The sequence below is a fragment of the Nicotiana attenuata genome, unplaced genomic scaffold, assembly GCF_001879085.1.
Source record: "Nicotiana attenuata strain UT unplaced genomic scaffold, NIATTr2, whole genome shotgun sequence".
Lineage (NCBI taxonomy): Eukaryota > Viridiplantae > Streptophyta > Magnoliopsida > Solanales > Solanaceae > Nicotiana > Nicotiana attenuata.
The window spans coordinates 1-8,553 of record NW_017680430.1 but is presented as its reverse complement, the minus strand read 5'-3'; the positions used below and the strand labels follow the sequence as shown (position 1 = coordinate 8,553).

The 8,553-nt window shown below is 39.5% G+C and overlaps 1 long non-coding RNA gene across 3 annotated transcripts in view; it reads left to right on the top strand.

Annotated features, from left to right (window-relative positions):
- Window positions 1–5,276, top strand: part of LOC109221857 — a 10,170-nt gene extending 4,894 nt beyond the window's left edge. For all 3 annotated transcript variants that reach the window (XR_002067326.1, XR_002067327.1, XR_002067325.1), the window contains 2 exons: window positions 1,186–1,245; window positions 5,001–5,276. This is a non-coding gene — a long non-coding RNA (uncharacterized LOC109221857). The remainder of the gene's footprint in view (window positions 1–1,185; window positions 1,246–5,000) is intronic.
- Window positions 5,277–8,553: the final 3,277 nt, after the last annotated feature.

Here is an 8,553-nt window from a genome sequence, read left to right as displayed (position 1 = left end):
ATTTTATCTATGCTGTACTTTTGTTATTTTTTTTTTTTGTGTTTTCCTTTTATATCGACATTATTTCCTTTTCGTTTAGACTTGGACATGAAAAATACAGGTATCTTATTCATGCCAAGAAAGGGCCATATCTTATTAGTTCTTCTGTTTTAGTTGATACATATTACAAAATATGATGCATTCCTAATGCGTTTATTGCACATTCCTGTCTAGATAACTTGGTAGTTTGTTTTGAGGATTTCTCCTTTGCTTTTCTACTAGCTCGGACAAGGTGGGTTGCTCTGATGGTAAGCACCCTCCACTTCCAACCAAGAGGTTGTGAGTTCGAGTCACCCCAAGAGCAAGGTGGGGAGTTCTTGGAACCTTAGGGTGTAGGGGTAAGGTCTGCGTACACACTACCCTCCCCAGACCCCACTTGTGGGATTATACTGGGTTGTTGTTGTTGCTGTTGTTTTCTACTATCTCGATTTGGCCGTTGATACATTATCATTGTAGAAGTTGCTCAATCATCTGTTCATTGTTCGTAAACTCCAGTCTATGAGGTTGTTTAAGAAGACTACATCAAGCTTGGAAAGCAAAATATATGGATGGAGATCTCCAAACTCAGTTCTTTTTAATCACATAGCGCTTTGTTCATTTTATCTTTAAGTTTCTAACCACTCGACATTTGATAGGTAATACTGATGAATTTTCTCATTTTCCGAAATTCTAGAGCATAGTTGAATGGATATTAAATTGTCACCTTCCAACTTTATTTTATCTGTTTGTGTTTTTTTTTTCTTTCCCTTTTTGAGTCAGCCTCATGGGGCAGCTTAGAACTCAAAAATCAGCATTAATTTGCATCAGATGTTAGGAAACAGAATGGACGTATCATGATGTTGTTGAAACTATGCTAGATCTTGAAATAATTGAGAAGCCTTCATTTGTTGATTAATCGTTAAACCAAGTAACATCAGAGATGAAATGGCAGCTTGCTCCCTTGATTTTGCTTTGTTGTTCTAGCTTCTTCATCGTAAAAAATTGATTGTGAGCTATGACATATTGGAACTTCTTCAGTTGGCAGTAAGTTTAGGAATCATTTTCGTAGTCAGATAAAACCGTGATTGTTTATTGTGGCCTGTTGGAATAGTAGCACATTAATTGATTGGCTTAGTGTTCTAACATATCCTTTTCTTTTGTTTTCAGTTTGGTTTATGAGTTGTTGAGAAGGGAAAGCTGTTGAGATATTTAAGTTACTCTGAGAAGGTACTTTCTATTAGGCCTTTCTGCTATGGTTACGTTTCGCCAACGGAAAGTGTAATTCAATGGTAGAAGCTGATAATTTCTATTCATGAATATGGAAGGAATTTATACAATTACAAGAAATCTATCTAAGGAAAGAAATCAAAACAAATGAAAGAGAATATTACAGGATCTCCTAAATGTATCTGGACTGATATGGTAAATGTATATTTACAACAATATTCTATAACACTCCCCCTCAAGTTGGAGCATAGATGTTGATCATGCCCAACTTGTTCCAAAGATAATTAACTCGAGTTCCATTCAACGCCTTTGTGAACAAATCAGCTGGTTGCTCTCCCGTCTTCACCTAACTGGTAGAAATCAAGTTCTCCTTAATCTTCTCACGAATAAAGTGACAATCAACCTCGATATGTTTAGTTCTTTCATGATATACTGGATTCGAGGCTATATGCAGAGCAACTTGATTATCACACCAGAGTTTTGCAGGTATAGGGTGCTTCAACCCAATTTCTGTCAGAAGGTGATGTATCCACATAATCTCACTCGTGGCCTGTGCCATAGCTCTATACTCAGATTTTGCACTTGAGCGAGATACAACATTTTGTTTCTTGCTTCTCCATGATATCAGATTTCCACCAACAAAGACACAATAACCGGTAGTAGACCTTCTATCGGTTTTGGATCCAGCCCAATCAGCATCTGCAAAACACTCGATCTGAGTATGTCCGTGGTTGCTATATAATTTGCCAAGTCCAGGAGCTCCTTTTAAGTAGCATAAGATCTGTTCTAAAGCTGCCCAATGATTGACTGTAGGTGCAGCCATGAATTGGCTAACAACACTTACTGCAAAGGCAATATCTGGACGAGTTACAGTAAGATAGTTTAGTTTTCCAACTAACCTCCTGTATCTTTCTGGATCGTCAAAGGGATCACCATCATCTTTTGTAAGATGCATATTGGGAACACTACAAGGCTTGGCCGCCAACTTTCCAGTTGCTGCAAGTAAGTCAAGGATATACTTTCTCTGAGACATGAAAATTCCTTTCTTGCTTCTGATTACTTCTACTCCCAAGAAGTATTTCAGCTGCCCCAAGTCTTTCGTGTGAAACCTAGTATGCAAGAATGATTTGAGAGAAGAGATTCCTGCAAAATCACTTCCTGTGATGACAATGTCATCAACATACACAACGAGAAGAATAATGCCAACCGCTGATTGTCTATAGAAGACTGAATGATCACATTTGCTCTTTAAAAACCCAAATTCTTGAACTACCTTGCTAAATTTTCCAAACCAGGCTCGGGACTCTGCTTCAGACCATACAAGGATTTCTTCAAGTGACAGACTTTCCCATACTCCCCTTGAGCAACAAAACCAGGTGGTTGCTCCATGCATACTTCCTCTTGGAGATCACCATGAAGAAATGCATTCTTAATATCCAGCTGATGTAAAGGCCAACGCTCGGAGGTGGCTAAGGAAATAAATTATCGAACAGAAGTGAGTTTGGCCACCGGAGAAAAGGTGTCTGAATATTCCACTCCATAAGTTTGAGCATACCCTTTAGCCACTAGTCTAGCCTTAAGCCTAGCCAAAGAACCGTTTGGATTTACCTTGACTGCAAAGACCCATTTGCATCCCACTGCCTTCTTTCCCTTTGGTAAGTCTACCAAATCCCAAGTGTGATTTTCATCTAGCTCATGGATCTCCTCAAGCATTGCATTATACCACCCAGGGTGATTCAAGGCCTCTTTAACTGTCTTTGGCACAGAGATAGAGTCTAGAGAGGCAATCAAAGAGCTAGATACTGGAGATAAATGGTCATAGGAGATAAAGTTAGGAATGGAATATGTTGATTGACACTGACGCTTACCTTTGCGAAGAGCAATTGGAATGTCAAGACTTTCCAAAGAGGTATTGAGTGGAGGAGGATCTGATGAGGAAGGAGCTGGTGCAGGACATGTATCATTGGTCTTTTGTCTCCTCGAATAAACTTGAACAGTCGGCGGCTTTGCTGGAGCAGAGGGAACATCAGAAGAAACACTATCATCTAATCGCTCTACAGGAGAGGCACTAGTAGAAGGGACATCATGAGTCGCTGGTTGTTCTTTGCTTGGTGAAGTAATCTTATATATCAACCATTCTTCTTCCTCCCCCTGACTTGGATAAGTGTGGGAGGAGGAAAAGAATGGCGAGTTCTCAGAGAACACCACATCTGTCGAGACCATACATCGGTGAAGATCTGGAGAGTAGCACCGATACCCCTTTTGGAGGCGAGAATATCCCAAAAAGACACACCTTAGGTGCCTTACTTCGCTAGAAGAAGGGCTTCCCTCATCTCTTTCTGAGCTAATATTATATTTACTATGACGAGCTCCATCGGCTACCAACAGTAGATCTTAGGTGCCTTACTTCGCTTCGATGTCCAGAAATAGCTTCCTGCTATCGATCCCTATGCATCCCAGATATAAGGAAATGTTTTTGGCTGCACTTGAGAAAGAAAAAAAGCTCTGTGAGTATTAATTCTTATGTTGGGCATTTACAGTTTTGCCTAATGACGGGAAAACACTATGTCTTCTTTGAGCATTTATTCTATGCTGATTTTCGATTTTTTTTTTTTGTGTTTCCTTTTATATCGACAATATTTCCTTTCGTTTAGACTTGGACATGAAAAATACAGGTATCTTATTCATGCCAAGAAAGGGCCATATCTTATTAGTTCTTCTGTTTTAGTTGATACATATTACAAAATATGATGCATTCCTAATGCGTTTATTGCACATTCCTGTCTAGATAACTTGGTAGTTTGTTTTGAGGATTTCTCCTTTGCTTTTCTACTAGCTCGGACAAGGTGGGTTGCTCTGATGGTAAGCACCCTCCACTTCCAACCAAGAGGTTGTGAGTTCGAGTCACCCCAAGAGCAAGGTGGGGAGTTCTTGGAACCTTAGGGTAGGGGTAAGGTCTGCGTACACACTACCCTCCCCAGACCCCACTTGTGGGATTATACTGGGTTGTTGTTGTTGCTGTTGTTTTCTACTATCTCGATTTGGCCGTTGATACATTATCATTGTAGAAGTTGCTCAATCATCTGTTCATTGTTCGTAAACTCCAGTCTATGAGGTTGTTTAAGAAGACTACATCAAGCTTGGAAAGCAAAATATATGGATGGAGATCTCCAAACTCAGTTCTTTTTAATCACATAGCGCTTTGTTCATTTTATCTTTAAGTTTCTAACCACCCTACATTTGATAGGTAATACTGATGAATTTTCTCATTTTCCAAATTACTAGAGCATATTTGAATGGATATTAAATTGTCACCTTCCAACTTCATTTACCTGTTTGTATATTTTTTCCTTTCCCTTTTTGAGTCAACCTCATGTGGCAGCTTAGAACTTGAAAATCAGCATTAATTTGCATCAGATGTTAGGAAACAGAATGGACGTATCATGATGTCGTTGAAACTATGCTAGATCTTGAAATAATTGAGAAGCCTTCAGTTGTTGATTAATCGTTAAACCAGTAACATCAGAGATTAAATGGCAGCTTGGCTCCCTTGATGTTGCTTTGTTCTTCTAGCTTCTTCATCGTAAAAAATTGATTGTGAGCTATGACATATTGAAACTTCTTAGTTGGCAGTAGATTTAGGAATCATTTTCGTAGTCAGATAAAACCATGATTGTTTATTGTGGCCTGCTGGAATAGTAGCACATTATCTGATTGGCTTAGTGTTCTAACATATCCTTTTCTTTTGTTTTCAGTTTGGTTTTTTATGAGTTGTTGAGAAGGGAAACCTGTTGAGATATTTAAGTTACTCTGAGAAGTAACTTTCTATTAGGCCTTTCTGCTCTGGTTACGTTTCGCCAACGGAAAGCAAAAGACGACATAATTTTTGGACTTTCTGTATTGAATAATATTGAAATTCTGGACGTGAACAGTTAGAGCAAATTGTAAATGACTGTAAAATGTACGAGAAACAGGGGAGATTCTGAGGATAGAATGTTAAATGTCAATGAGAAGAGGAAGTAAAGTTTCAATAGTCTCTTATTTTTCTTTCCTCAAGTTGGCCAATTCTATGCCAGTTGCGGTCAAATTCTTAACCTGCTACACTATAGGGTCTGACATTTAAATTATCATCATCCAACTTGTAGCTCAATTTCTAAGAATTAAAAAAATAAAATTATTCTGTAAGGTAAAACACATATGGATACACTACCATACACAAACATGTAATTAAGAGATACCATCATCTCATAAATCACTTCCTACACAATCCGGCGAGTCTTGGGTCTTAATCCGGACATAAAACATGTGCGATTTCTCTATAATCACTATTACTTACATTTTCTTTTAGAACTTTGTGAGACTAGTTTGATAGGGGTACTATCTCGCTTTTGCTTTGTATCTTTCTTCTTGATTTCATGTTGTTCATATTTTTCATATTATTTCTGTGGTCTTACTGATATTGTCTCCTTTTGTCTTTTTGTCTTCTTGAGCCGAGGGTCTTTCCGAAACAACCTATCTACTCCTTCGGGGTAGGGGTAAAGTCTGCGTACACATTACCCTCCCCAGACCCCACTAGTGTGATTTCACCGGGTTGTTGTTGTTGTTGTTACATTTTCTTTTAGCACTCGTAGGCATCACCGTATACTCACAAGTAAGGAGAAGTTGGATACACTGAGAATTGGAAATCCGGTAACTGAATAACAAATAACTGGCATACTTAATAACCATAAACCGCTAGCTGAAAGACTGTATAACTGGTAACTGAGGTAAACCGATAACCATAAGACATGTAACTGCTTATGTACTTTCTGATAAGGTTATTCTCTAATCTGTACTACTATCCATTGCATCCCACTTTTAACATCCTCTCAAGTCTCATATTTACAATCTTGTACTACATAATTATACCCCAATGTGAAATTATCCTCTGTAGGACATAAGGTTTCTCCTCCGCGTCGCTTGGGCATCCAATACGTTTGGAATTCAATTGGAAGAGAAGGTTAACTATTGCTCAAAGCTTCATGGCACGATCTAGAGTAGAATGAAATGAGACAATCCTGGATGTCTTGGTAGTTAACCATTTATATGAGTGGCCGACACACACATATAAAGGAAACTCCACCGGACACGGTTTCATAGACTCCCTAGGACTCTTGAACCTAGTGCTCTGATACCAAGCTTTGTCACGCCCCGAACNATATCTGGACGAGTTACAGTAAGATAGTTTAGTTTTCCAACTAACCTCCTGTATCTTTCTGGATCGTCAAAGGGATCACCATCATCTTTTGTAAGATGCATATTGGGAACACTACAAGGCTTGGCCGCCAACTTTCCAGTTGCTGCAAGTAAGTCAAGGATATACTTTCTCTGAGACATGAAAATTCCTTTCTTGCTTCTGATTACTTCTACTCCCAAGAAGTATTTCAGCTGCCCCAAGTCTTTCGTGTGAAACCTAGTATGCAAGAATGATTTGAGAGAAGAGATTCCTGCAAAATCACTTCCTGTGATGACAATGTCATCAACATACACAACGAGAAGAATAATGCCAACCGCTGATTGTCTATAGAAGACTGAATGATCACATTTGCTCTTTAAAAACCCAAATTCTTGAACTACCTTGCTAAATTTTCCAAACCAGGCTCGGGACTCTGCTTCAGACCATACAAGGATTTCTTCAAGTGACAGACTTTCCCATACTCCCCTTGAGCAACAAAACCAGGTGGTTGCTCCATGCATACTTCCTCTTGGAGATCACCATGAAGAAATGCATTCTTAATATCCAGCTGATGTAAAGGCCAACGCTCGGAGGTGGCTAAGGAAATAAATTATCGAACAGAAGTGAGTTTGGCCACCGGAGAAAAGGTGTCTGAATATTCCACTCCATAAGTTTGAGCATACCCTTTAGCCACTAGTCTAGCCTTAAGCCTAGCCAAAGAACCGTTTGGATTTACCTTGACTGCAAAGACCCATTTGCATCCCACTGCCTTCTTTCCCTTTGGTAAGTCTACCAAATCCCAAGTGTGATTTTCATCTAGCTCATGGATCTCCTCAAGCATTGCATTATACCACCCAGGGTGATTCAAGGCCTCTTTAACTGTCTTTGGCACAGAGATAGAGTCTAGAGAGGCAATCAAAGAGCTAGATACTGGAGATAAATGGTCATAGGAGATAAAGTTAGGAATGGAATATGTTGATTGACACTGACGCTTACCTTTGCGAAGAGCAATTGGAATGTCAAGACTTTCCAAAGAGGTATTGAGTGGAGGAGGATCTGATGAGGAAGGAGCTGGTGCAGGACATGTATCATTGGTCTTTTGTCTCCTCGAATAAACTTGAACAGTCGGCGGCTTTGCTGGAGCAGAGGGAACATCAGAAGAAACACTATCATCTAATCGCTCTACAGGAGAGGCACTAGTAGAAGGGACATCATGAGTCGCTGGTTGTTCTTTGCTTGGTGAAGTAATCTTATATATCAACCATTCTTCTTCCTCCCCCTGACTTGGATAAGTGTGGGAGGAGGAAAAGAATGGCGAGTTCTCAGAGAACACCACATCTGTCGAGACCATACATCGGTGAAGATCTGGAGAGTAGCACCGATACCCCTTTTGGAGGCGAGAATATCCCAAAAAGACACACCTTAGGTGCCTTACTTCGCTAGAAGAAGGGCTTCCCTCATCTCTTTCTGAGCTAATATTATATTTACTATGACGAGCTCCATCGGCTACCAACAGTAGATCTTAGGTGCCTTACTTCGCTTCGATGTCCAGAAATAGCTTCCTGCTATCGATCCCTATGCATCCCAGATATAAGGAAATGTTTTTGGCTGCACTTGAGAAAGAAAAAAAGCTCTGTGAGTATTAATTCTTATGTTGGGCATTTACAGTTTTGCCTAATGACGGGAAAACACTATGTCTTCTTTGAGCATTTATTCTATGCTGATTTTCGATTTTTTTTTTTTGTGTTTCCTTTTATATCGACAATATTTCCTTTCGTTTAGACTTGGACATGAAAAATACAGGTATCTTATTCATGCCAAGAAAGGGCCATATCTTATTAGTTCTTCTGTTTTAGTTGATACATATTACAAAATATGATGCATTCCTAATGCGTTTATTGCACATTCCTGTCTAGATAACTTGGTAGTTTGTTTTGAGGATTTCTCCTTTGCTTTTCTACTAGCTCGGACAAGGTGGGTTGCTCTGATGGTAAGCACCCTCCACTTCCAACCAAGAGGTTGTGAGTTCGAGTCACCCCAAGAGCAAGGTGGGGAGTTCTTGGAACCTTAGGGTAGGGGTAAGGTCTGCGTAC